Source organism: Phasianus colchicus, chromosome 8 (genome assembly GCF_987193195.1).
Source record: "Phasianus colchicus chromosome 8, bPhaCol1.hap1.1, whole genome shotgun sequence".
Taxonomy (NCBI): domain Eukaryota; kingdom Metazoa; phylum Chordata; class Aves; order Galliformes; family Phasianidae; genus Phasianus; species Phasianus colchicus.
In genome coordinates, this window is record NC_143443.1 from 10273349 (window position 1) to 10301195 (window position 27847).

At 38.2% G+C, this 27847-nt stretch overlaps 1 long non-coding RNA gene across 1 annotated transcript in view; it reads left to right on the forward strand.

Moving 5' to 3' along the window:
- Positions 1–27847, forward strand: part of LOC116234991 (uncharacterized) — a 419872-nt gene that overhangs the window by 245564 nt on the left and 146461 nt on the right. The window contains exon 9 of the long non-coding RNA XR_016468730.1: positions 23446–23504. This is a non-coding gene — a long non-coding RNA (uncharacterized LOC116234991). The remainder of the gene's footprint in view (positions 1–23445; positions 23505–27847) is intronic.

Genomic DNA, 27847 nt, shown 5'->3' on the forward strand with positions numbered 1-27847 from the left:
TTACAGCCAGGTTCAAGGCTCTGTACATAATGAGTAGATGTGTCTGCAACGTGAAAGGAATAATCTCTTCCAAATACCAAAACAATGCTGCAAGAGGGGCTGAAAGCAGCCTGTGCTTCCGTTATTACATGCAGTATCAGTGCACCTACAGCATAACGCTACAGTCTGCTCTGACATGCAGTACAGTGGTAAAAATCTTTTGTATCACCCACAGTGCTCTAACTAATGTCTAAAGAGGTTTTAAATTCACCTGTGAACTGTAGAACAGTAAGTGACACCAAGTCAAGCATGATGATGCAGTAGGAAGGTTAGATGAGGCACCAATTTGTTGAGAGAAATTCCATGGTATGAAGCTAAGTCTTCAAGCAAACAAACAAAACAACAAAAAATCCCACACCTCTTAACCACAACATAAATTTATACTGAATAAGTATTTTGACTTCTGCAATACATTGTGTGTTTTTCACCTGTTAGGGGCTCTGAACTAGTTCATTTTATAGTTTAGAATCATTGCTTGGAGAAAGTAGATTGAAAAAGCATTGCTATGTCAAGTGGAAAATCTTTTGAATTAGCCTTGACTCTTTGGTACTAGATAACCCCCTATCATTAATCTTTTCAGCCCCATAAGCAATCAGATGAGTCCCTGCTGAGACAGAAATAACTCTTTGGTCACATTTGCTCATGCTGATTCCACGTGGCTTTCCCCGAGAATCTGAATCTGGCTAAGGCAGTGCTTTCTGTCAGACTCGATACAGAGTGAAGGAGTCTGCGGTGATTAACCATGCACAGGCAGTAGGGGGGTAGCTACACTGTTCTAATATTGCTGTTCAAGCTGTGTCACTGAAGGGCAGTCTCAGTGCATCTCCTTGACATATTTCATGCTCAAGAAAAAGAAATATGTCAGGTTTATCAGAGCAGACAAAGTTAGTTCTGCTTCCCCCCTGCTGCACCAGCTGTGGTCAGAAGGTAACACAGAGAGCAGGAGCTCTCCACAGCGGTCACCAAAAAAATGTGTAGTTTTGTAGAGATTCTTGCTCTCAGAGACTCTTGTATTGCCAGTAATGTTGCTTTATACAAGCATTCATATTGTTAGCTGTCTAGAAATAGCTGTCCATTTTCAGAGCAATTTTCAAGGTTTGTCACATCCTATGGTATCTATCCTGGTGTATTACTTAAAATGTAGGCAGGGGTATAGCATTACTGACAGCATTTGTTTCAGTTGTTGTCTATTTCATTCTTTCTTATGAAGCATCGAGTCCTATCCTCGATAGGAGCGTTTGGTATGAGCAGCTGGGGCACTGGGCTGCCTGAATTTAGGAAGTCTGGGAGGTGAATGTATTGTATATTCTACTCATTTGACAACCTGATGAAAATAACTTTTTTCTGTTACCAGTGATTAGGCTATGTATGTGTCTTATTTTGTGAAAACTCATTCTGTTTTCCATGTGCAGACTGGCTTGCACCTCTGCCTACCCTCCAGCTGTGGTAGCTACTATGTCGCAAGTCAGTGATAGCTCTCAAACTCCAATGGCTGACAGAAATGGCTTTCTAGAAATCTAGTGTTGTTTACAAAGTGCTGTTTTATAGCACTTTGATAACTGCCAATTTTGGCAAAAAAAAAAAAAAAAAAAAAAAAAAGCCTTAACATTTGTAGGTAGGAGTTGGGATTTTCAAAGCTACTATGGTCCCACTCGTAAGATTTTCTTTTGTGGGAGTGGACTTCTCTCTTTTTTTTAAATACAAATGCTAGAATTGTAATAAGCATTCAAATCTCATAAATTATGCTGACTGCCTTACTAAGGAGGTTATCGGCATTCCTAGCTTATTATGTGGAAGCTACATAACAGATAGGAATGCTGGAGAGGCTTTTCACTTACAGTGCAAATATTATGAGAAAGATTTTAAATAGTATTAGTAAGCATTTCCTTATGGAATTTGTAATATCTAAACTTACCATTGGAATAACATTCTTACCAGTCAAATTTCAACCTGATTACCCAGTAGTTTTTCTGAACTCATGCAGCTGGGGTCCCACAACCAAACAACTAATCTCAAGAAGCACTTAATATTTTTTTTTTATATACACTGTGAGTAGATAAACAGAAAAATCTGACAGTGTAAAAAGCCTGCAGCTTGACGATGATGTGCTGTGGGGAATTGTTTATGGAGGGTGGTCAGCTGGTGGAGTGTGGAGGGTCTGAATTCTGTCTGTAGCATGCCCTCCATATAAAGGAACATAAACTCTTGTTTTGGGACCTTAGCTAGAAGTAATTTAGAGAGCACATTTGCTCCTAGTCTTGCTGAAATACTCAGTTCTGTGCAGCCACTATGGCTCTAAATGTAGCCTACCAATTGCATTTGCTGCCTCCGCCTGCTGCCTAAAAAACTACACCTGGAGTACAGTTTCAGTTTGCAGTTTCTCTCTTATCCTTCTCCCATGTACTTCATTACAAGGCACAGGCCCAAGCTGTAGTAGCATCTGTGTGGATCTCAAATATACAGAAACAGAATTAATGTTTTCTCTTCTTGAGGGAAAGGGAGTTATTTATAGAAAAATCAGCTTGATTAGCTCATTGGTTTTCATGCAGTTGTTTATTTGCATGGTATGAAGGTTTTTTTCATTGAAAAGGAGGAATGTTTTAACATCTCAGTAATTTTACTCAATTGAAAAGATTTCCCTTCTGTATAATTAGCCTTACATATATATGATTAGAGTTTATCTAGTAATTGTTTAGTCCTTTTCAGTTTGCCTTCCCTATACTTAGAGTATTCATCCAACATCTCATGTTGGAAAGTCTGAGATTAAACAAGATGGTTGTTTTTGCTGTTCTTCATGCATATAGAAGGAACATATTTGCCAATGAAGCATTAAATTGTTGAATGTTATCTAAACACCACTTAATGTTAGCATATTTTCCTGGGTGACAGAATGATGAATTCTGGGGGAAAAAAAAAAAGTCTTAGTGAAGTTTTGTGAGAAAAATAAATTAGTTATGCCAAGAGATCCTACAGTGACCTTAAGAGGTACCAGCTGTCAGATCTACCATTTAGCATTCAGCTACCTTTCTTAAGGTTCCAAAATAATTTGTATGCAGCATTGCCGAAACTGCTTTCTGTAGCACTTAGACACATGTATTCTAAACCTAATTCATTGCATTTGAATGACAATGTCTTTTAAAACAGGAACATCTATTCATGCCCGACATTGATCAAGCATGTTTCTATAGCATGTCAAGACTGTTGTATATTCTTTATCTTTGCTGTGCCAGGGTAGGGTCAGACTGGCTGTTAGGCAAACTCATTTTACTTTGGGGATGGTCAAGCTAGGCTTCCTAGAAAGGTGTTTGATGTACCAAACTTGTCTGTGCTCATAAGACATTTGGCTAATGCCCTCAGTAATGTGCTTTAACTTTCAGTTAGCTCTGAAGTGCTGAGGTAGTTGGACTGGATGGCTTCAGCCTGATCTGTTCTACTGTAGAACTTATGTGGGTGAAAATAAACACAGTGCTGGTAAGTGAGAGCAATGGAAATTAATTAAAACACGGGTTGAATGTCATCTAAATACTAGGCTCAAAGCGTGAAGTACTTTATGATGAACTGTGTCTGCTTTAAATAGGTATTAAAGATTGTACAGACTATATGAGCATAGTTATGGAATTGTAAGAATTAGAAATAGCAGAGAAGGGTAACAGTAAATCTGTAAGCTGTTCTATCAGATGTTCACAAGGTTAGCATAGTGAAAATATAGCTGTAGATATCAGATAGCTGTAGCATTGCTTTCCTCCTCTCAGACAATCTAAGGTTTCACCATGTGCTACCTTTCATCCCTTGTAATACTTTGTTACATAAGTACGAGGCCTGCATTGAAGTGGACTAAATAATTCTGGAAAAAGCTGAGAACTGAAAAAGTGGTTAAAATTGCTCTGCAACAGTATGGTGGTATCTGTGTGCCTGATCCTCTGCCTGTGAACACATGCTCATTTTCCAGACATGACCTGCAAAGGCAATAGAGGAGAATACATCATTTACTTTCTATCAAGAAATGGCACAGTCCTTTCAAGTTCAGCTCTGCTGCATCCTGACCCTGCGAGGCTGTTAGCTCAGGTGGATGTATATTAAATGGTGTTAGGAAAGTGAGTTCAGTGTAATCGGTTCCTGGCTCATAACATAACAGATAAATCAGTTCTCTGTTCTTTCTACCTGTAAAGTGGAAATTATGGATGCTAAGAATTCTGGGTAATGAAATTATTTCTGCGTGGGAACTGCTCATGGTGTTATCTATGATGCTGTAATACAGTTGTGTTGTGGTTTGATTTGCGTGGCTATAAATTCCCTCTCATTGCTTAAATATAAACACACCTACTTTGTCCATATGCCTCTTTATTTATGACGCTGTAAGAGTTGATTTATTAATGTATTGACCTGTTTTCTACTTAGGTGTATATGTTTTTTTGCAACCTCTCAGAACACTAACGTTTATATTTTAGAATCTAACTACCTCCCTATTTTCTGTTTATCTTTAGTAACTTATCATAGAATTGTAACCTATCTCTTCCTTAAATGCAACCTAGATTTATAGAAAGGTGATCAGCTATCATACTCTATGTACTTCTTTGAACTGTAGGAACGGCTGTAATGTACTACTGCTTTGCTTGTTGCTGTTCTTATTTCAGCTGAAAGAATGAGATTTATGCTGTATGTGCAGATTGGCAAACCTGCATGCATGTTGAATAATTAGTGGAGGCAGGTAGCATGTAAGCATGGGAGGAAATCATTCTCTTTCCTTATTCTTCACATATGTTAGTGATTGCTTCTGACCATTACTGTTTTAAATATCTATGGATCGTGCTTCTTTCATAGCATAATGTGACAATGTATTTCCTCACACCGTATTTTCATCTTAAAAAAATATATATATATATCAGTCTGCATTGCTGTCTCAGTTATCGTTATGTCTTGCTAATGCTTTAGAGAAATTCCTAATCTTTAGTAATATTCATCCAATAGGGTATGGTTAGCAACGGAGAAATATTTGTTGAAAATTCTGGTATTTCAGGTAATCTCATCAAGCCTGTCAGAAACATTACTAAGTCATAATTCTCTCTGGAGTGTATCCCTATTTCTTTTAGGGCCTCTGAGATCAGCATTTCTGTTTTACTAGACTGAAACTTTACTTTCACAGTAGAGAGCTCCCAAGTGACATTTCTAGCTGGTGTGATACATTTTTCTTTAATGCCAGTAGTGGTGAACACATTGGATAGTTGTGTGAATTAAGCTTACCAAGACTGTAGGGACTAGGAAGGACCTTGAAATTACATTCTCCAAAGTACTGCCTCCTTTTAAAGGTATCATTAGAAAAAAATTAGGATAAAAAAGGAGGAAAAAAAAAAAAAAAGGAAAAGGGGAAATAGAAGCCTCAACCTTAAAAGTTAACACGATTAGAGCTGCAAAATAAGGTAGCAGTTTGTTCTCCAAACTCTTTGAAAACAGAGGTACCTTGTATAGATGCTCTAGATTTGAACAAGCTTAGAAAAACTTATGGTCTCACAGTAGAGGCTCAGAGTAAAGGTTTATGTGAATAGTTTAATTGCAGTTGTGCTCTCCAGTCGTCTTAAAAGCTTTTGATCAAATGGGACAGTATGGGACAGTGAGAAGAGTTTTTCCTTACAAATCTATTGCTGTCAGTGAAAGTAATGCTGCGGATGTTATATTGCATGAAAAGACTTGTTTCCCCGTGATAAAACATAGTTCAGGGGATTATAGCAACCAGGCTTCTCAAGAATTGATGTGTAGCTAGAAGTCTTATTTCAGGTACCTATTAAAAGAATACATTGAAGAAAATAGATTGTGTAGCTGTATAAACTAATAGAGCAGAAGGAGCAGTCTCCAAGGGTGTGGGAATTAGTTGAATGGTAGTGCTGTCATCCTGTGTTGCTATGACTATGAGAAAGTTTTGAGTGGTTTTGTTTGATTGGAGAGTATACACTATGTAAAAGTTACATTTGAATTAAATCTGTGGCAAGCTGTGAATTATGCACGCTTTTAGAAGATTGATGAGATCTTACAGGAAGGCAAACTCAATTCAAAACTCTTTAGTATTTAAAGGGGATGTCACAGAAATGCTTCATATTTCCTTATTTGAAAACTGAAATGGTTCTAAAATCAGTATTGACACAAAAGTGACGCTGAGTTTGAGCTTTTAAAAAGGTGATGACATAGGTACAACTTCTTCATATGGCATGTACCAAATGTCCTTAGATCTGAAATCTGTGATGCTTAGTAATCACCCTCAATTTCAGATAGCCAGCTGTTGCAGTCTATTAAATGAGTGAAAGTTCTCTTTCCTCTCTTTCCATGGCAACTTCTACTGTCTCTGCAGTTTCTCATTGCCATCTACCAAAACTAGAGAATTCTTTATTTCTTCCTGGCAGATACGTACTGACATGCTTTATCTTCCCTGTACCCATCAATAGTTCCCATGAAAGTTGTAAGTATACTACTTAGGGCGTTAGTATAGCATGTGAAAACAAAGCAACTTCTCCCATATTGTTGTATTTGGGATGCCTTGAATTTGCTGGTTTACAACCAATGTACTGCTAGCTTTCTAGCAGTGAGAAGTATTGATTTACACACCCAGTAAATATCTTGTAGGCATTTTTCTGTCTTTATTTGTTACTCTAATAATACAACTGGACACAAATTGACATTATAGTTAACACCTACTAACAGCTCCACTGAAATTAGCTGAAGTCTTTCTATAGTATCTAGGGTTAATTAATTATTTTGTTGTAGTGATTTTCATAATTAATTTTGCTGTGTTAACAATTGAAAGAAATGATAGAATGGGCTACTATGTTAATCTGTGTATCTTTTCTTTTTTAACACTGCTGCTTATTTTTTATTTTATTAAGCACATTGATAGAATCCCTAAGCATCTTTTCAGCCACTGTCACATTAAAATAATGTTTACCACACTTTTATTGTACAACAATAAAAACAGATGTCAGATGAATAGGCAGAAGCAACAAATGCATGGCTTTATGCTATTTTAAAAATGAAAGCACTGCATCTAATTTGCTAATGTGGAACAAGTATTTATAGCCTTTACGTGCTTGAAAAAATGCATACTCTAAATTGTTTTCTTTTAGTTTGTGGACTAGATGCTTCCTTTATATTATAAAAATTCTTGTTGATTTTTTTTTTTAACTTCATAGTAGTTTCTAATGGATAAAGAGTTGAGAGAACTGACAGAACTGAATGAAAACCTCTTTGAATTTAGTATATGTAATGTATATGATACAATGTGTTTTAGAACCATAGAATGGCTTGGAGTGGAAGGTACCTTAAAGATCATCTACTTCCAGCACCCTTGTTATGGGCAGATATTACTCCTCAATATTTTCTGGGCTATCTTAGTGTCATGGGTGGAAAACAACTGTACTCTATTGAACTGATAGGAGAGAAGCCAGAATATATTTACTGACATAATACGGATACAATATTGTGATTTAACAAAACTTATTTGTAACTAAGGCAGTGACCTAACAAGATTTGAGATAGCTGCATACACTCGATTATTTACTGCATAGAGGACTGGGTTAAACACGCACATATAGGGGCCCTCTCATTGAATCATGAAGTTCAGAGTGGATCCTCTTGCTTTCTAAACACCTTGAACCATGAGACAAGGAACCTAGGTGCAGCTGAATCCTTGCTTTGTCCCACACTTGGTCAGTGGTTTGTGTCTATGGGATTGTATGTATGCAGTCTTTCTAAGATATAACCTTAGTAAAGCTAATAAAGCTTACAGTGTCATGTGGTCTTAGATGTGATCTTAGTGAGACTAACAAAATATGAAACAATTTGTCACTTATTGAATATCTGTTTCTGCATAGCATCAAGGCACCAAGGTGTAAAGGATCTCTGTGGAGGTGTCCCTGCTCAAGGGGAGATCCTGCTGCTTTGCAGGAGAGATCAAAGAGATCAAAGGGGGCTCTTAGGCCCCCTTGTCTCATGGTCATAGGTCTCCTGTTAGGCACATGCTCAATTGGTCCTCAGCTGTTGAACCAGGGGTCTTTCAGCCCCTAGTTTGCGACAGATTTATGTCTGTTAACCTGTTTTAGCTAGAGTGTTATCAGTACTGTTATTCATTGTTTTCCTGTGCAGGGCTTTGTGAGAAGGGCCAGCCTGAAGACAGGAGTTGAGGGAAGAAGTTGGGGGAGAGGAACAAGCAGGGGAAGCACGCTGTCACACCTGGAATGCAAATTCCTATATATAAGTTTATAAGCACTTCTACTTGGTATTTTACTGCTCAGTGGGATACCTACTTGAGCTAGTGTACTACTGGTCTGTGGGAGAACAAAGGAGCAGTTGCTAGTTTTATGGAGGTATAACTAGGATGCACAATTCTCCTTTTAGGGTTCACTACATTTGACCTGATGTCAGTCAGGTTTGTTTTTTTTTCAGAAGAGAAATCTTGAGACTTTCCAGTGATAGAGGTTTAATTGAATTTTACCATTTCAAGGGTAGAGGGAAATATAACCTCATTTGTTACAGTGCCGCTAGCTCCAAATCTTAGTTGTATGGCAGAGGATAACCTATGGACTGACACCAGCCATTCCTCTGTGATTTAGCCCAGCCTGACTGCAACATGTGGGCAGAAAAGACCGTCGAATTTGGCAGCATCTATGTCCTCAACCTTCTCCTGCACCTACTCAACTTTTGCTCTTGGCACTGCCAGAGGATTGAAGATAGATAAGTCTCAATGCAGCAGTTATGAAGGTATCTGCAGTCTGGAGATAAGTGAACAGGTTTGATAATGAAGGAAAGGCTAATTGGAATGGAGAAGGAATAGGTAGGCAGAGTAAGAAAAATCAAAAAGGGTTCTTTTTCTCCTCCTAAACTACATTTTTCCAAATCTTGTGTAAATATTAGCTGTGGATGAACTGAAAGGTCACTCGGGTTTAAATACAGAGCATCTCCTTGTGGCTGAAGAAATGATCATCTTCATTTTAATTAAAATGCACATGATAAAATTAAGATCCTGGTTGAACTAAAACATGAAATCACTTCCTTTTATATTTCAGGTTTATCAAACCAGATCTTTCGAACAGAAGGTACTAAACCAATTTTTGTAGCTGAAAAATATGTTTTCTGGTGATTGTTTTTTGATCATTTGTCATCAGTTATTTAAATAAATTCAAGCATATGTACATAGGTTGCCTTTGGAGATGAAAGGGAGTTGCTGTCTTGATGGGTATATTTCTTTACTCTTAACAATATGCCCTACTGAACTGGTCATTGGATGGCTCAGTACAGAAGTCAGTCTGTCTCTGACTCTGAAGGTGATAAAGCAAACCATGTCACCTCTCTCTCTCTCTGTTCCCCTGCTGATCTATTTTGCCTAGTAAATCTTACCTGTCATCTTGCTTACCTACTTCTGCTATGAAAACGTATTTTTTTCACTACATTTTGACAATTTTTTGTCTATTTTAATACTTTTGTTTCTGTCAGCTTTAAGTTTCTTTAAGATATTTTGGCTAATGATTTGTTGAATGCCTTCATATTTATAAGTATTACCTGGATTTCTGTCGTCAGTAGGCATTGTGACAATGCCTTTGAAAAATATTTTGCTAGACGATTAGATACCACTTCCTCAATAAAATCTGTTTCTCTCTTTGCCAATAAATCCATTTTTCAGTATGCCTACTCATTCTGTTCCTAAAAATGGTTTCCACCAATATGCCTATCTCACTGATAGCACTGATTGTTAATGCTTATCTGCTCATGGAAAGCCCTTTTCAGTGTCTTCTATAATGAATTTTGATTGAAATAGGGTCTTCTGTTCACCACAATGGAGTTGGATTCCAGATTCCACTTGAATCTTTCTAGTCACCTCTACCAAAAACGCGTGCAAGAAATAGCTTGTTCGTTTGTTTGTTTGCTGTGTCTTTGTCTTCTCTAGGCACCTCCTTTATAACTTCATCGTCTATTGACCCTAAAGATTGTCAGCAGGCTTCTTTCTCTTTTGTTATAAATCCCCTTTAAAAATTGTTCTTCATATATTTTTCATATATAGTTTGCTACATATATACTATTACTTGATAGTGTTTACTGTCTTCTCTGGATCCTTCATCTAGATGTGAAACTTCTCGACCTCTGTTATTTTGTGGTAGCTTCTCTTTTAGTAGACACTGTTTATTTGTTTTGAATAAAGCTATCTTTGAATAGTTCATATGGCCTTAAGGAATTTTGGTTAAAAAATAGAAAAAAGAAACCTAGTCCACTGCTTCCAACTAAGCCAAGAGTGACTGTTTTCTGTATTTCCCGACTGCCTGTGAAATAGTTCTTCCTGGTGGCTTGTCCTTGCATATTTACCACTCTCTACTGGATTCTGGTTGAAGTTTTCTATTTTTTCTACAACTTATCTCCTATCTCCGTCCTCATGCTGCAGTTACTGTCACAATTGTTGTTGCCTACTTTACCATATATTGATAGTAACATATTCTTTTTTTGCTCCGAGTATCAGTTCCCTTGGACCACACTTTACTGACTGGCTAGAGTGCTCTGCTAGTAAGTTTCAATGGCTCTTCAATATATGACGCTCCTTAGAACTTGGCACAGCTTAATTCATTTTCACATATACTTTGACAGTTGTTATACTGTGCTTTCCTGAATGCTTTCTTTCCACTAGACGTCCTCCATGATTATGTCCATATTTGATATTGCCAGTTAAATATGTAGCTGGTCTAGTTGCATTCAGAGTCAATTTCCCATCATAAGTGCAAAAAAACCCCACATACACGTTGTTGTCACTACTCTGCACTATTAATGTAGAAGTTGCTGTTCTTTACCATTTCCTTTTATGTTATTTCTAACTTCCATTATATTCTTTAATGAAGTTCTCTCCCATTAGAGAAGAGCTCTTCTTTATACACCAGTGTCCTTTTTACTTTCCATTTTTGTTTTTTTCTGGTCACATGTTGAATGTGAGCATATTCATTCCTTTTATGTTCAAATGATGCCTGTTACTCCCAGAAGAGGAGCCTCATACTTACAATTGTCACCTTTTCTGATAAATCTCATATCTTCTTTTCTTTAAATCACTTATTTAGCTGCACTCCAAGACTTGTCTTTCTGACTCTTCTGTGTGCGGTTTTGGGAATACCATCATGAAATACAGTTGTGTGCTCTTGCCCTGAGTCAGAAACCTGGCCGTGTTCCTGGGAAGTAAATTACCAAACACCATAGCCAGCAATTTGCAGCTAAGGTTCATGACCCTAATAGTATATTTACCTCCTGGGAATAAGATTTCTCTTGATGATCGTTTCCATTTCTTATGTTCATGACTCTCGTTCTACGAGAAAGGGGCTTCCAAACTTGTGTTTACTTATAGGAAGGTTTTTCATTGTGTTGACATGTTATAGTGCCATGACACATACCTCCAAGGAGCTGCTGATGGTTGCATGTGTTATTCAGTGCAGTGTATTCCGTGCTCCTGATTTTTCAGCTTCCCAGCTGGATGGGCTGCCTTTCTCAAAGCATCCTATTAGTGATAGCTAATTGGCTGCCCATTGTTTTCTTATTATAGCTCATATTGATCATGGTAGCAGAGTATCTCAGACAGCTGATTTGCAGCCTAAAACTGAATTTTGTAGACTAAGCTTCCACAAAATATTGCTAACTTTCACTGCAGAACCCGGATGAAAGAATCTAAGGCAGAACTCTCTGCAAACATGGTAATATTTGGAATTCTTGCCTTCGATAGTCACTCTGGTAGTCTCCCTCTTAGATAGAAAGGCACCTGAGCAAGACACTCCTGTTTTTACCCATTCTGTGGGACTGAATAATTTATTTCTGAACCTGTGTGTTTTTTTTTTTATTCTCTTGAATTATTTAGGCTTTATGAGAAAAATGTAATCTCACAGACTTTATCATTTACAAGCCAAATGGTGAACGTAGAATTCTTGTCTTAGAAGGCATAATGAAAAGTGTTAACCTTTTGTGTACAAAATTAGCATAACCCTGGAACGTGACCTAAGAGACCCAGTTTTTAGCTGTGCTTTTGATTGCATGAACTACATAGTTTTAAATTGCAAGATTCTTTTTTTAAACTGATATCAAAAATAGTTGCATTTTTCAATATTGCAAAAATGGGTTTAGAATTTTGGTGATTTAATTTCATTGTCTCTCTTTCCTGATAGTTACAAATCTTGAAAGTTTTAGATCCAGATTTCAAGTGTTTTTGCCAGATAACAATGTCTAATATTGCATTTAGACAGGATTTGGGAGGGAATTTGATGTTGTCTGAGAATGGATTTATTTTCTTACTATGAGATTTTTTTCATAATTCACAACTTTACAAGCCAACATTCTCTATTGTGTCACAGGTTGAGCACAGCACAGACCAAAGCAGAAAACCTACATTCTCAGATCTGGTGATTTATGTAGTGTTACTTAATTATGTAGCTTAACTTACTGTGGCTCAATAGCAAGGAGCTTTCACTGTAGTCAGCAGCTGTGTATGGGGGAAAATCACATTTTTACAGCAGAAGTGGAGGACATATCCTTCATGCTGGAGAGAATAGGGTAGGATATTTCTACCCCATGTACTAGAGTGCATCAGAGAGATACTCCAGGCAAATAAACTTTCACTGCTACAGAACCTGTAGTTACAGTGGATGGTTTAGCATGTGTGAATTAGCTGGGATTGCAATTTAAAGGATGCTAGTGATTATCAGAGATGAGTGCTGCCTAAAATGTATTAGGGAGCCTTCTGTCCTTCTGCAATGAAATATTTGTAATACACCTGTTTAATGAGCATGATTCCCTCAAAATAAAATTAAAGTGCAGCAATTAGAATAAAACCATCAAACAGTTAACAACAACAAAAAAGCTAGATTAATAGGTGTTCATGCTTTATTTTATGTTAATAGTTCTGTGAAGTTAAATCCTGCACAACTGTTTCAAAATTTATGAAATTCATTTCTAAAAGAAACCACTTGGATGATAGGCATGACTATGATTTCTATTGTGTCCATGCCAAGAAAGCTTTTGTTTTTATACTGCAAAAATTCTTTGATAATAGATCTTGGGTCTAGCTTTTTGGCTTCTGAAAACAAATTACTCCTATTAAAATAAGTTCATATTTGTTACTTTGTATCAATTCCTGCCATAAGGGTACAGTTAGGACTGGCAATGGCGTTATACAACTGAACCATATATTGCTAAGGCAACATAATGCTCACCAACTGCACCTCTGCTGCATTATCCAATGAGCCTATGTGATAATAGTGTTGATTTTGATTGCTTCTTCTACACAGATGTCCTTTTAAAATGTGCTTGATCTCCTGATAGATTTATAAATATTTCCAATTGACAGCCTCTTCACAAATACCCATTTTGGGAGATCAGAGCCAGCATTTCCATAATCATGTTCAGTCATTCAGATAGCCATCACATTTGAATACAGTGAAGAAAACTGGTCATGCGAAAGCAGAAGCCATAATTGGAAGCAAATGCCAAAAAGATGTTTTCATAATGAATGCATTGATATTTAAGTAGCTTCCCAGCATTTTAATGGCAAAAAAATGTGTCATGATCTGCCATCTAGCTTAGTAATCTTGGCTGATATCTGGATAAATGCATATATTGTATTGCTTTAAAGTAGCACTGGTAATGGCATGCTGTCTGAGATTCTGTATGTTTTAGAAGAAATTACTTATTGGCTGTCATAGGCTTGGCAACTAGTATCAGAGCAACTGCTGTTTTGTTGTTTTAGGACTGTTGTCCTATAATTCCAAGGAACACCTGGGGATACCACTTATGATAAAGGAATATGGACCTTCAGCATGCTTTGGAGCTCTGGCTGTGGACCCATCTACAACCCAGCTCAATGAAGTCTGCATGCCATGTAGGATTTCTATATAGAGTAATATGTAGGTTACTCCAAAAGTAATGCCTCTTGTTTACATGGAAACCACAACAGATTTAAAAAAAAAAATCACAGTAACACTATTTGACAGAGGAAAATCTCAGCTAAAAAATAGTACTTTTCATTGTAGCCACCACCATTAACTATGCATTTTTGCCAGTGATAAGCAGGAGTCTGCATGCCACACTTATAAAAATGTTCACCAGCACAGGTAACCCAGTTTCACAGCTGCTATGACAGAATTGTTGCTGGGAAAATGTTGCCTATGCAGTTAATCTTTCATCAGCCTGGACAGATGGAGGAGAGAAGGCAGCAAATCCAGACTGTATTGTGAGTGTAGTGAGGTAGTCCAGTCAAGATTAGTATGATCTTCAAACAGGGATGGGGCCTGGCCTTATCATGTTGCAAGAGAAAGGTTGTCTTCTCTGACTCAACTTTGGAGGTTTGAGCCTTCAGCTTAGTCAGTGCTGCAATGCAGTGGTCACAGTTGGTAGCTTGTCCAAGTTCCAGGGAATCCAGTAGGATTACCCCTGTCCTATCTAGAAGACAGTGCATGTCACTTTGCCCACTGAGGGCTGTGTCTTGAGCTTCTTTTTTGATCAGGAATTCATGTTGCCCCTCCATGGACATACTGTTTTGACTCTGGCTTGTAGCGGGAACACCAAGTCTCATCACCAGTAATTATGGGATCCAAGAAACTGTTGTCTTCAGCCTCAAGTTTGTTTAGTAGGTCCAGACTAACTTGCGTGCAGTGTTCTTCCTGTTCCTATGGGACCCTTCTGGTGCAAACTTCATGATACACCAATGTTGCCATCATCATTTCCAATGCATTTAATATTCATCTCTTTACACAGTTCCCTGGTTGTAATCTGCCAATTCATGTGATCTGGCTGATTGAAGTGCTCTTCATTTTGTGGTGTGACAGCCATGCATGGCTGTCCAGAACGTAATTTCTCTTTCACACTGCTGTTGCCATTGCTTGAAACACACTACCCCCCACCTTACTGTGCTCACATCCACTGGTTGGTGTCCCTAAATAGAGTCATAGAATTATAGAGTGGTTTGGGTTGGAAGGGACCTTTAAGATCATCTAGTTCCAACCCCCCTCTGGACATCTTCACAGCTGTTCTTTAGACCCACTCCACCAGCTCCATGTCCTTCTTGTGTTGGGGGCCCCAGAACTGGACACGGTACTCCAGGTGGGGTTTCACAGGAGCAGTGTAGAGGGGCAGAATCACCTTGACCTGCTGGTCATGCTTCTCTCGATGCAGCCCAAGGTACAGTTGGCCTTCTGGGCTGCAAGTGCACATTGCCATCTCTTGTTGAATCTTCCATCAACTGACACCCCCAAATCATCTCTTCTGGGCTCCTTTTAAGCCCTTCTGTACTCACTCTCTGTTTGTGTTTGGGATTACCCAACCCAGGTGCAGGACCTTGTACTTGGCCTTATTGAGCCTCATGAGGTTGGCATGGGCCCACTTCTCAAGACTGTCCAGGTCCCTCTGAATGGCCATTTCTCCTAGCATGTCAAGTGCACTGCTCAGCTTGGTGTCGTCTGCAAACTTGCTGAGGGTGCATTCCAATCCCATTGTCCACATTGCCTAAAAAGATGTTAAATAGCACCAATCCTGTCAACAGTCCTTGAGAAATGCCACTTGTCACTGGTCACTTTTGGACACTGAGCCATTAACCACAACTCTGAGTGTGACCATCCAGCCAATTCCAGCCAAATGTTCAGCAGTGAATCAGTGGATGTCGATGGGTGCAAACTTTTCTGGATGGAGGTATTCAATGACATGCCTTTGCTATATGCTCCTGTGTCAGACACCATTTGTTAGCCTGCCTTTCTGCTACCATCTGTCACATGGCAACTGTATTTAGTGAAATATTGGTGGCAAGGTTCATCCTCTACTGCCATATCTCCAACATCCACCTCGGGCATAGTGGTGTGACAAAGTAAGACAGGAGCCATTACTTTTGGAGCAACATTCTGAAATAATACATTCGGAATGTATTCTGAAGTTAAACAGCCCAGATAAATTCAGGTTTTTTCAGCATTTACATGATTAAAAGTCAAATGTGGACAATTATTGCATGAGGCTTTCGTTGTTTTGATTGCAATACCCTGCATTGTGCCCTTTGTACCAGCGTCTGAAACACAAATTAGAGTAAAATAAGGCTGTAAATTTCTACTTCTATCCCCACACTGCAGCTCTAAAGTGATGAAAAATAAAACACCAGCTAGTTACAAAGCAAAGTTCAGAGAATCCATTTGAGTTTCTGCACTTAGTACAGTTGATATATCATGGGAAGTCATGAGCAGTTTAATCAATCAGTGTTTCCTTTTTCATTATTCTGTTGGCATAGCAAGCGAGCAGGGCACTGTTGCCATAGTTAATACCCCAACTCTCTTATCTATGTCTAGAAAGTGATTCTTAGTGAATGTGGGAGCATTTTAGCATTTTCATCTTTTATTATTGTCTACTTCTGATTCATTGGAACAATGCTGTGCCTTCTGTGTTTTACCCCTTTGGTTTTTTTTTTGTTGTTGTTGTTTTTGTTTTGTTTTGTTTTGTTTTTTTGTTTTTTTCCTTTCTTATAAGGCTGTATGTAGTTTGCTTGCTTTTTAAGTGGAAAACACTTTGTTTTCCAAGAGAGCTCGAGGATATTTTTCTCACGTTTTTCAGTACTTTTGTGTAGTTTTCATTCCTTCTGAAAAAAAAGGTATTGCTTGGAGAGTTTCTAGAAGCTATGACTACCATTTAAATTCTGTATTGTTGCCTCTCCTGCTGTGAGAGGTTTTAAGGGGTATTTATTGGGACTGAGGGGAAAGAATAAAGGAAAGCTGATTTTGGGGGAGGATTTATTTACAGGCTTTCAAGGAAATAAATTATTTCCTATAAAAGCATCCTACCAGGACTCAGTTGATAATATAGGTAAATATTCATTGTACTAAACTTAATCAAACTGTTTGCAATGTTTGCAACCTGTAATGTTTCTGAGGTGAACTGCAGATTATTTTTAAAGTTATGGTTGTACTTGCAGTAAGGTGACTAATGAAGTAGCTTTTTTTCTATCTACCTTGTGTATAGGTATCATGATACTATGGTATTATTGATGATAATTAGATATAGCTAAAGTAATCTTCTTTTTTGAAAATACATTGTTAAATGATGCCATAAGGTTTCAAATTGTATTTCTATTTTGAAAAACTCAAATGGAAGTTCTCACTGAAAGCTTTTAAATAAACAAGTAAAGGATAAAAAAGATATATAACTCAGATTCCTACAAGACACAAAACAAAACAAAACAAAAAAGGAATAAATACCTGATTTTCACTGAGAAGGGAAACTATGAGCATGTCCTACAGAAATCTCTTCACCTGCTCATTGAGAAAGAGTGACAGTAGAGAAACAGCATTTGCTAAATATGGTATTATTTGTGGTAGCAAAAATCAAAGTGTCTGTGGAGAAGTGTACTGAGATCTCAAAATATCAAATTATTGGTTATCAAGTAATAAATGAAACTGAGTGCTGATGAAGAAACCAGTCCAGATCTGTACATGTAACATGAGGGGTGTAGAACAAGTTGTTATCACTTCTAAACTATTTCAGATAATTCTGATAATGTGTCAGTTTACTTAGCATCTACACCTTAGTTCTTAGGTGGAATTCCATTGCTGCTCATGCTGAAAAGTTAAACAGAACTTGAATAAGTACACGAGGAGATGAACAAAGCTTATCACGTTTTTCAAACTATTTGGTCCCAAGAGTGATAAAGGAAACAAGAAGCCTTTGTGCTGGAGAAGAGATAACTGAAAGGATGAAAAGAAGGGAGTCTGCAAAATAATGAGTAGGAAATATGCAGTGGAATAGGAAGGGATTAGTAAATGTTTCTCCCAGAAGGGGAGAATATTTGGAAACAGATTTAAAACTAGAAAGAAAAACTCTTTTTTCCTGACTTCCATAAACTGTGGAATGCTACTGCAAAAGATTGTCAATAGCAAGAAAATTGACTGGTTTCAACTCAGTGTTATAAAGGTGGGTCAATCAATGAAAGTTTTAGAAGAGTCTGTAAAATTTAAATATTAAGCATCTGGTTCAGGTAGTTTGGAAGATTTACTAGGGGACTCACAAAGAAAGCTTGCTATGTTTTTATATTAGGATAGTCATTGTCAGAGGTAATGTGCTGTTTTGAATAGACCTTTGCTTTGATGAAGGCCAGTAGTATCACATCATTAGTAAAAACAATATGTTAGAGCAGCAACTGAAAAAAAAAACAACAACTAACTCTACCAGTGCATACAGCATGAAATATGAATTGTGTGTGTGCTGCAGCCTTGCATGTAGCCAGAATAGTTGGCAGAGTAGATGGCAAGAGAAAGCAATACTTCTCTAAGTTGTTCTCTTTATTGTCATATGCTTATTTTAATGATGGTTTATTTCTATTAAGACATATGGTTATTTACTTTTTAAAAATTTCAGTGGCATGAAACCAGCTCAGGTTCTACTGTAAACCTGGAATTTGCAGATTTCTGTTTAGAACAGCTAACAGGTATTGCAGCTATGGAAAGCTGGATGACCTGTACGTGGCAGTTTGCAAAACATGACTAAGCAATTGATGTCCACACTCAAGTTCTTCTATCTTTGTGTGGAATATGGGGTGTTCTAACTGACCTACTTGTCTGTAATGGGAATGGAAAAAATGCCCTTCGCTAAAACATGTTTTAGTTTTATGGAAATACTCAGTGAGCTTGTTGCCATTGCTTACACCCTTTTCTCACACTCAGCAGATTGCAGTGCTCTACTAGTATTAGTACAGAGGTACTGATTTCAGTTGAAGGCGTTGAGGTATGCAAAAATGATGCGTTTCCATAGCCACTGGTAGTTAGCAGATGGGCTGCTGCTTCCAGTACTAATTGAACTACTTCAGTCAACTGTGGCTTCAATTCCTTAGTGTTAATCTATTGCCATTGAGGCAAGAACTTGCAAAGAGATGGCTTAATATGGACAGGTGGTTCATAGTGCAGCTATTGAGATGATGAGTGGATTTTTTGTACATATCTTCCCATTTGGACATTGAGTAGCCAGAAATAATCTTGAACATAAGGGAGAAATCCTGAAAATATTTATTCTGTACAGGGCAGGGAAAGAAGCTTTAGTAATTGGTCTTCCTTATGTGTTAAGTAATATTTATGCTGAATTTCAAGGGAGAGATGAAATCATCATCATGTGTTTAAAATTCTGGTTCTACATTCTGTTTAGAGTGGTTATTAGAATATTCTTTTCTTCCCTCTCTGACATAGCAGGAGCATTTTACAGTCTATTTCACCACAGCATCCTGTAGAAAGCTGACACCCTGGCCTTGTTTAAACTATGTTGTGCAGTAAAACTATGCAGTTCACTTTCAGATTAAGCAGCAAGCTGCATGCGCAGCCCACGTTCTTATGGTAGAATTAGGATAGTGCCTGTACTGTGGAGTTGAGCTCATAAATGTGTGATGACAGAATAATTCTAGGAACTACTGCAGCCATAAAAACCTGGTGAGGAATCTTACTAGAACTGCCCATTATATGAATAAGTTCAGACAGCTACAAATCCTACCAATCAGACCCTTGCTAATGTGTCAATAAAGGAAGTTGTGCAAGTGTAATCACTAACAGTATTGCTGAAACAACAGAAGGTCATTTAACAAGAAATTCATTTAATTCATTAGTCATTAAGTACATTAATATTAATGTAATCTCACTTGTATTTCAATGAGATATTTATAATTATATACTATTGAATAAATGGGCCTTGTGGCCTTGTAAATTGCAGGAATTATTATAGAAAAATCTTCTTTTGGGTGGTTACAGGAAGGCTGGATGTTCCAGAGAACAGTGTGATCTTGGTTTAAATATATGGGTAGTTATCAGATCAAATATGGGTGTCAGCATCTGATTTTCCTGTGCTTCTGATAGTAACAATATGTCTAGGAAGCATTTTTTTTTTTATTTTTCTCCAGACTCAACAGGGAGTTTATATCCGCTACCCCTCTTTGCCTTTTTGCTTTTTTCACTTCTTCTCCATTCATTCTGTAATCTTCATTACTAGTTGAATTGTTTTTTTTATCCAGATAGGGGGGAAAAAAAAAAAAGAAAAAGAAAACCACAGAATTTTCATGTAGACAAGAGATCTTCACGCTTTCTGAAGACATTTGTTTAAAACAGTGTTATAATAACATCTAACAATGTTATTTGCCCTACACATCCAGAGAGTCTAGGCACTACCAGAACTCTGTTGTTCCTCACCCTTCACTTAGGAGCAGAGTAAAATATGGCCCCTACCCTTGAATGTTTACAGTCTCTTTTGAAATGTTCTTCTTGATAATGTTATAATGTGCACCTTTCTCTGTACAGCCTTGGGCTACTGCCACCATTCATAGACCTTCAGAGGCCGCTGATTTAAATTCTCCCCAGGTTACGCAGAGTGAGAACTGCCTCCTGGATGCATGGAAAACTTAGCTAGTAGAATAAATGCCATTCAAACTATGAGTACAATCTTATGGTTAACTCATGCTGATACATAACACAGCCATTGGGCAAATATATTTTGGTACTCGTTTGCAAAATAGGACTGCCTGCCTTATTGGAACTTCTTCTATATATTGATGGTTTTCTTTGAGATAGTCAGATATAGTCTGGCTCTTTCAGTTGAAGTTTGTGGTTTTGAATTTTATGTTTACTTGAAAATCAAACTACTCTTAATTATTGTTATCTTAATGAAGTGTTGAGAGCAAAGTGACTTAGATGTACAGGAATCAAAGCAGCTGTTGAGATAGCTTTGATGTTGAACAGCTTGAGAGGACAGGATGGCAAACAAAGATATTAGTGTTTCTGTAGCATTAAAGCTATTGTGATGTGTGGAAAGAAGTTGAAAGGCTGATGGTGAACAAATAGCAAATTGCTGTTTTGTGTACTGTGCACTTAAGGAAGTGTAAGATTTCATTGATGTAAATTAGACCAAGTATTATCCTGATTTACTGAAACAAATCAAATGTAGTTGGCTTAGAGATTTGAAGACTCTTGTTGTACCTGATGAGAACAGCAGTAGTATATCAGAAGCTGGTGGCCTCTGGTGGGCGTAGAGAGGGTTTAGAGGTACACAAGGGGATGTTGAGTAAATAGGACAGAAGTACTGCAGGACAACAAGCTCAGCGGTGAGTGCCTTTACCAGTGGCAGATAAGGGCAAATGAGTCATTCTTAATGTGCTAGAAAAGAAAAGAATCATTAGAGCAGTAGCCAGAAACAAACAAGAAAATTACAATTTTGTGGTGGTTATTTGGGGGAATAAAGTGTCTAGAAAAGACTTCACCATTTTAAATGAGCTGTATGCCAAAGGCAAGTAGAAGGTTTCATACCTGTAGGCCAAATCATGACCTGCTGTACATTTAACTGAGACTGGCAGAGTGCTGCTGCTTGTAAGGAAGTTCTGGAGATTTATACCAGTGCAGGTTTTGGAGTCAGCTTTTTCCATGTATATTTTTCTCAAATAAGTATTACTGAATTGAAAGGCAGCAATACAGGCACCAGATTACTAATACCCTTGTAATAATAATATGAATTTTAGCTTTCAGAGAAATTTTGGAGAAAATGCAACAAATAAATAAAATAATGAACATTCATAAGTAAACCAAGAAGGCAAAACCGACTCCTCAGAGAAACAACCAAAAGCAGGATTAAAAGTTAAAGATGAAATAGATCCTTAAGCTAGATCTGAAGCACTGGAAATCATTACATAAATATAGGTGTAAATCTTAAAGCCAGTGTAGGATGACATTCTAGTCAGTAGGGGGGGAAAAGTCAAAATGAAAATGCTGTGAACGTCAGAGTGAGACAAACAACCTACATTTATCCAGCACTTAACATTCTGAAATTGAATGACCGTTAAATGAAACAGAAAGTTACATTTATCTTAGATGCATGGAAATTTAAAAAATGAAATGCTAAGGAATCTCTAGAAATACACTATGAGCAAAATATTGTTTTGACTGGAGGGCTACATTAAAGTAAAATACTAAGGGAAGTATTGGTGATTTAAAATAAGAAGATGTGAGTGCTTCACCTCTGGATTTAATAAAAGCCAACATATGCACAGAGGTTAGATTGAGCAGCACTTTGAAAACAAAAGAATTGGTATTTGAGACAACTTGAGTTAATTGACGTTTTTAAGAGAAGACTTTGGCAAACAATGGAGTACATCTTTGTGAAGATACTAAAAATTTCTTTGAAGATATTTAAAGAAACAGCACTGATCAAGAGCAAACATCCAGGTTGTGTTTACCTACTGGCCCCATCCCGATGGCTTTGCTCTGTGCAAGTCAAGAGCTGGCCTGACAGCAGACCATGTGGAGTCAAGGAAAAGTGTAATGGTTCCACAGCTCTTGGGTCTGACCTAGATTCTGACGTCACTGGTTCTCTTCATTGCAGGGATGGCAAGGAAGGCAGGGCCCAAGTCTTCAGAATAGCGATTGTTATAGTGCCGTGTTTTGTGGTGCATTTGTATGTAACCTTAGACAAATTTATTTTTGTAGGTTCAATATGTTAGGGCTTTTCGTAATTACCATCTGTGGAATGAAAGGCAATTTAGGCAAAAAATGTGTATAGCTGCAAATATTAGAAAGTATAGTTATTATAAAAGCCATGAAAGGAACTTGATGCAAATGTTCCATCTACAATAGAAGGGCCAGACTCTAATATCATGCATGATGCACAGCAACAGATTTTACTCGAGTACCATGGGATGCCCATACTGTGCCTGAGATTAGAATCTGTCTCAAAAATGGATTATTGGGATACAAAAGAAGCAATGATGAGGAAAATCAAATTTTACTGAGTTTTTCCTAACCCTTAGCATGTGAAATTTGGCTCTTGGCCTTGTTCTTAATCTTGGTCATTTATTAGAAAAAAATTGGCAATAAAAATAATGACTATAAAATATCACTCCTCTATAAGAATCACATCATCAATATGAGACAAAAAAAAGTTATTCTTTCATCACCAGTTGCTCAGAGCAGCTAGCAAATATTTAATACTTTAATATTATCTATATTACCTGAAGCTAACAGTGACTGCGTTACCAGGGGGGATTTCCCTGCAGTGCTGTTATCTCAGGTGTTGTAGCAAGAGAGCTCTGGTATTGTGGAAACTATGAGCAGGCTAATCTACTCTGCAAGTCTTATAATCAGGGACAGTATCTTCAATTATTTAAATCCCAAGCTGTATCCTCTTCATTTTCCCCCATATTTAGATTTTGTCTTTTGTTCTTGTCAATTTGGGGAAGAGGTAAATGAAAGTTGAATAGAAACCATAATTAATCTGGGACAATCACATGCAGCATCAATTTATATTCAAAATTTTGCCTTGCAGCAACTTGACAGCTCCAGAAGGCTAATAAGGCAAAGGCTGCAGAGCTTGTTTCCTTATTAAATGATGTACTTATGACCCTTGTCTCTTGTCTTTAATTCACAGTGCCCCAAGAGAAGTTGGTATAGCTGCCTCAAGGTCATCTCTAAAGTATCGTTTGCCAGGTAAGAAGCTCCCATTAGGGATGGGAGAAAGGATTTTTAAACTTCATGGGATGGTGAGGGAGTGCTGAACCTAGCTCCCGTGCGCTGTGGGAAGAAGTCCCCACATCACTCAGTTAGAAATTCTATTGTGACCTAAAACTTCTTTGGGGTTGAAAAGCAGCTGCACCGGGATTTCTGTCATTCTGGATTAAGGAATGCTAGAGTCACAGAATCACAGAATCACAGAATGGCCAGGGTTGGAAGGGATCTCAAGGATCATGAAACTCCAAGCCCCCTGCCACATGTAGGGCCACCAACCTCCCCATTACTAGACCAGGCTGCCCAGGGCCCCATCCAACCTGGCCTTGAACACTTCCAGGGACGGGGCATCCACAACCTCTCTGGGCAGCCTGTTCCAGCACCTCTCCACTCTCTCTGTAAAGAGAGATTGATGTCCAACCTAAGTCTCCTCTCCCTCAACTTCAATCCATTTCCCCTCATCCTGCAGTTATCTACCCTTTCAAAGAGTTGATTCCCCTCCTGTTTGTAGGCTCCCTTTAGGTACTGAAAGGCTGCAGTGAGGCCACCCCGCAGCCTTCTTTTCTCCAGGCTGAACAAGCCCAGCTCCCTCACTCCCTCAGCCTGTCTTCATAGGGGAGGTGCTCTGCTCCAGTCCCCTGATCATCTTCGTGGCTCTACTCTGGACCCTCTCCAACAGCTTTGTGTCTTTCTTGTACTGGGGGCTCCACACTTAGATGTATTCTAGATGGGGCTTCACAAGAGCAGAGTAAAGGGGAACAATCACTTCCCTGTCCCTGCTGGCCACCCCTCTTTTGATGGAGCCCAGAGTGCAAAGGAGTGGCTGGTATTTTGAAGTGTGTAGTGTTACTAATGATCTCCATGGAAATCATAGTATTGGAAAGTGAGGCCTCTTAAACAAATGGCAGGTACAAAGTAAAGGGCCAAACTCTTTGAACTATTTGAGTGTTTTGTTTAATTGTTATATTTCTCTTTTACTGCATCTCAGCTGAATAGAGTTTAAAGGATCCTAATTTTAGTGCAACTAAAGGACTAGTAATGCAGACAAATTCTATTCATTGCTTTAGCAAAGACTAAAATCACAAAAATGGTAACTGCAAATGTTTTTCTAATCTACAATTCTCAGTGACTTTGAGAAAAATAGCCCCATGTTAGTTATACTTCTGAGACCAGCCATAAATCTTTACAGCTCACAAGTGAAGCAATAAAATTTCAATGGCAAAATGTTTGTCATCATAAAAATGTGAAAAATATGCACTGTTCAGGGGCTAAAAGCTGTCCCAGGAAATGTTCTCAAGTCTGTGAATATTCATTGTGCTGCCTGAAAGTGCACCTAATTTTAAGGTATTATCTTTATTCAGGATTTTACTTTTTGAATATTGTTTAAACTAACTTTTAAACATTCTGAAAATATAATGTTCTGAAAATATAAGTATTTTATTTATCACTTGTTAGGTAGATGAATGAAAGCACTAGTCAAGTGATTTTGAATAAGCTGCTTTTTAAGCTTACATATCAAAGTATGCCTTTGTACAAAAAAAAATTGAGCATAAAAATTACATATTTTTACTTCTATATATACTATCGTACACATTCTAAAATCTCAATTCTTTGAAGCTGTAGTAATTTCTTCAGAAATATCATGCTCTAGCTTAAATAACACAAGTTATACAGGATATAACATCAAATGAAATTCAAATGCTGTGTATTAGCAAAAAAATATGTCCTACATCTCACCACCTCCTTCCCAGTTTTAATTTGACACAGGGACATCACGAACGTAAGAAGTCTTTACCATGCAGATAATCAGTATGCTGTTGTGTAACAAATACTCAGGATGCTAAAGGAAAATCTTCATACTGATGCTTTGCTTTCATTCCTTTGCCATTTCAAATTAGCTGGAAGGTTACTGGGGCCAAGTTTCTAGTTCAAAATGTTCTGCCATCTAGGCAATTTTAATAAGTTTTTGAAACTGTATTATATTGCTGCTGATGCAGCAAAAGATTTGCTTTGAAGATCGTGTTTGTTTGATATTCTGACTACTGACAGTGGTGGATGTGGAGGATGCCATCATCTTTGCTTTGTTGTGAGGTCCTTCACATCCATGTACTTTGCAGTCACACAAATCTTTGTGTAATACAGGGTAAATAAATTCCTTTTTCATCATAAGAGAAAATAAGAACAGAGGATTGGAAAATATTACCTGTTATTACAGTTCTCCGCTTTATCATGACAGTATAATCCAGTCACTTTTCTGGAATTTTTTCTACACAGCTGTGAGTTCACCTCACTTGAAAATGTGCTCCAAGACTTCAATGGTGGAATAGCTGAATTCCTTTTTCTTTGACAGTCTTAATGCATACATGATCAATTAAAACATGCTTGTCTTTAGAATTATTTGTTCTCTGTTCCTGTGCTTTGTCCTCGTATTTATCTAGTGTACATATTCTCAATAACACTTTCATAACCTAGTAAATCTTGCAAGACTGGGAACGCAATACGCACTAGCTAGCTTCCTCTTCTATCACTAGCTTTATTTTCCTATCTATTCTGTCTTCCACTGCACATTAACACTTTAATATATTTGCCATGTCTGCAAGAACCAGAACCCAAGTTTTATCAATAGCCATTTCTATGTTTATTACCAGTTGTGTTTAGTAATATGGGCACTTGTAGCAGAGCTTGCCTGATTCTGGCCCTAACAAACCTAGGTCTGGGTTGAACTGATAGGCCTTTTATCCTGTCTCTCTTTGAAATAAAAAATAGGGGTGTTAGTGAGAGACTGATCAAAGCAAGAGATGCTTGCCAGAGAAACCATGTAGGGAGCTGGGAAGCGTAAATGAACCCAAGTCACAAATTGTGCAAGGTGTATGATATGTTGTAGTGTGGCATAAAATATAAATTAAAAAGGTCTGGTCGTATCTGCTAGTTGAGGTTACATATTTTAATGGTTTTGGACTGTTTAGTCTGTTTTTAATTTACTTATCTTCACTCAGCTCAGTTAAACACATGTCCTTTCCTAAGCTAAGCCATAGTTTGTAGTTTGCAGTTTGTCAGAAGGCCAAGCCTTACCTGTACCATGCAGTTCTACATGAGATGTCTGCAGCAGGTTGTTAATATGTTTAGGGTTCTTAGTTCACATCAGTTTGACTTGGAGTACAACGGAAAGCTGCTCCATTGCAGCACTCCAGTTGTGGGAGTCATTCCACCATGTTCCAGTAATGGCAATTAAGTCATAGCTTGCCCTCCACACAGTGGCTTCTAGCTGTTCTTGCTTGTTGCCCACGCTGTGTGTGTTGGTGTAGATGTACTTCAGCTGAGCCGTTGGGCTCACCACCCCAACCCCTGCATTGTCCCCCATGGCTCATCTCTAGTGAGCCTTGTTTTATCCCCTTCTCCCTTCATACTACTTTAAAGCCCTCTCAATGAGCCCTGCCAGTTGCTGGGCAAGGATCCCTTTGCCCCTTTAAGACAGGTGAGACCCATCCACAGCCATCAGGCCAGACGTTGAGCAAACTGCTCCATGATTGAAAAAGTCAAAACACTTGCAGTGTCACCAGGCTTTCAGCCATGTATTTATCAGATGGGTTTTATGATCCTCTCAGTATCTCTCCCTGCCACCCCAGGGACAGAGGAGAACACCACCTGTACTACTGTTCCCACTAACCAGAGTGGTTAGTTGATGGACTTTCTGTGCCCGGAGAGTTTCAAACAGAGCTTCCTTGTGGCAGTGTGGAAATATCTGATTGTAACTGATACTGTTAATGTCTTAAAGGCATGGCCTTCCAGCTGCTACTGAAAATAGAAGCTGCTTTTCTGTGGTGGTGCTACATGATTTTCATGTCAATTTGCAAATGATTTGCCTTCAGCATTTCTCTGATTTGCCATGCAGTTCAGCACTGATATGCTGTGAAAAATAACTGATACCTAGTTTTTACCTATTCAACTGGAGCCACACTTCCTCTGAGGGCTGACTAGCTGAAAACAACAAAGCTCCCTCTGGCAGTAGATTCCTAGAAGTGGCAATTAAGTAAGCCTCCTGATAAAGGTTTTGCTAAATGCCAGCGTTTTTGAAGCTGAGTGACAACTTCTATAGTTGTTGGGAGGGAATCAGGAGTGCAGTAGGGAGCTGACTCTTGCCTGCAGCAGTCACTACTTTACCTGTCCCCTCCCACCAGCAGCAGGGTCTTTTCCAGAACTGCCATTCTCTTCTGCTATATCTGCCCTCTGTTGTGTTCCTGTTCTGCTTCTTGTATTTGGGGCAGGAGAGCTCTGTTTTCTCTGCACCACCAGGAAGCATCTGGATGACTGTACCTCTCTACATC